Raw genomic sequence first — 2,272 nt, 5'->3', positions numbered from 1 at the left:
AGCCTATGAAGCGCAAAGTCTTTCAATTTCTTCTTGATGCTCTCTGTAAGTAATTTCTTTTCATTCCCATATTCTTTGTTTCTTCTCGAGACCATACATTACCATGCATTTTTGTAGTTATTAGATGATATTCAAATATGTTTTTCTAATTTGTGGCAATATTAGATATTTTCCTGGTTAGTCACAGGATTGATGCTAACCCTTCATTACTATTATGTGTGCAGTGAAACAGATGAAATTTACAAAATTTGCAGTGTAGTAGGCACTCCAACTGAAGATTCATTGCCAGATTAGTCTCTCTGTTCGTTGGATCCTTGCAGAAGGCCAACTGCTGCGAGGCCCTTCAACATCCTTTCTTTCAGGTAGTTTTTTTTTTGTTGTTAATAATGTTTCTATTTGTTCGTTTATGAGGTCAAATGACATTTATGTTGTAGCAAGTGCTTTACCATTAGGCTTCCTTATGATGTGCAGAGTTGCCTTTATGTTCCACCCTTTGTACGTCCTAGAGCACCTGTTTCTAGAACTCTTCCACCTGGTTTGTTCTAATATACAGCCATTTTTGTCCTTTATTCTGGAGGGGTTTTGTTATTTGGTTATTATATGGCTAATCTCTAAATTGCATTCTTGTAGTTGGGGTGAGACAAAAATTGGAGCAGTAATCAGCTAGGAGGTTTTCTGGGGTTCTACCGAATGCAGGGCTCACTGGCAATCTTTCTCTGAAGTCAAATGCATCTATGGGCACAATCACATGTAATAGATTGTAGAATATGTACTAATGTTTAAATAGTTTACTAATGATATTTGTTATGGAGAGCTTGATCTAGTTTTTACCCTTGTCTATTGTGTTGTTTATTTCCTAGATGATCATACATAGTGGATTTCTAATTATCATTAATTATTGCAGGTGTGCAACACAAGCTGGAGATGGTTAATCAGGTAATTTTATCTATCATGGAATGTTTCTTAGTGGTTCTGCTTCTCTAGTAGTATTTTTTGTACAGTGTGTCTAAAACTGATCTTGTTTTGTTTTCCTTCTCTTAAACGTATGAATAAAAGTGATCATAAATCCTTGAAGAACATTGTGAAACAACCAAGGTGTCGACTACCTGGAAGAAAAAGTCCAAGTAAGTCTTTGCTATATGAAGTTTGATTTAAAAAAAATCTAGATTCAACCATGCCATGACTATTTGTATTTGAATATTACCAGTCTATGGAGAATATGAAATATGGAACCTACATATATACTTGTGTATATATTAGTGCTTTTTTGATAGGTTCCAGCTCAATAATGTCTTTTGATCTGAGTTTGATCTGAGTTCGGAAAACTCTTTACTGCTTTTTTATAGGTTTCAGCTCAATAATGTCTTTTGATCTGAGTTTGATCTGAGTTTGGAAAACTCTTTAGTGTTTTTTTTATAGGTTTCAGCTTAATAATTTCTTTTGATCTGAGTTCTGTGATAGACATTACTAATTCATGATCCTATCTTGCTTTGATTTAGCATAATTTACTTTATTTCTGATTTCTTTTAAATTATTTGAGCAAATTTTCATGTGCACTGGAGAGAATGCATGGGCACCTTCGTCTGGTGTTCTTCCAAGTGGGGTTCCTATGGGAGATGATACACCTAATGAGGGATTTGGTGATTCTGATGAAAATAGCAATGAGAATGAAGATATCCCTCCTAATGAGGTACCATCAAACCCTTCTCATGAAACTCCTAATCGAAAAAAGGAAACACTTTGGGTTGTACACGGTAAAGGAAAAAAATCAAATTCAAGTAGAAAATCATCAAGAAATTCATTAGCTACTCATATTGAGAAATTGTGTGAGAGTATGGCTAGTCCAAGGAAGTCAGTGAATGAAATTATTTTTCCTCACTCTGAATATTCTATTTCAAATGCAATGGATGCTTTGCGTGATTTGGAAGATGAAATTCCAAAAAAAGATGAACTGTACTATTTTACCATCAAAATGTTCCAAATACCGGTGAAACGAGAAGTGTTTTTGAACTTAGATCCAGATGTTAGAGTTTGGTGGCTTCGACGTGAGTATGCTGAACAAAATCCGATTGCATCATTTGTAGCACCCCAAACCCGGCTCAGAAGTTATGGCCGGATCCGGCATGCCACATCAAAAACGTAAAAAAAAAATCCATTCTAAGTCCAGAAAATCGTACTTGATTTTCAAAAGATTAATTCATTAAAGGTTAAAGTGAATGGAAGCTGTTCACCAGGTAGGAAACCGAAAAAGAGGTGGTGAGTCCATCAGACT

At 35.2% G+C, this 2,272-nt stretch overlaps 1 long non-coding RNA gene across 1 annotated transcript; it reads left to right on the top strand.

Annotated features, from left to right (window-relative positions):
- The first annotated feature begins 371 nt into the window (after window positions 1-371).
- On the top strand, window positions 372-936 carry LOC121219954 (uncharacterized). The gene is made up of 3 exons (XR_005917007.1): window positions 372-535; window positions 631-750; window positions 905-936. It is a non-coding gene; the product is annotated as an uncharacterized lncRNA (long non-coding RNA).
- The last annotated feature ends 1,336 nt before the right edge of the window (window positions 937-2,272 follow it).

Source organism: Gossypium hirsutum, chromosome A03 (assembly GCF_007990345.1).
Source record: "Gossypium hirsutum isolate 1008001.06 chromosome A03, Gossypium_hirsutum_v2.1, whole genome shotgun sequence".
Taxonomy (NCBI): Eukaryota; Viridiplantae; Streptophyta; class Magnoliopsida; order Malvales; family Malvaceae; genus Gossypium; species Gossypium hirsutum.
The sequence above is the reverse complement of the archived record's forward strand: the minus strand, read 5'-3'. Positions and strand labels throughout refer to the sequence as shown.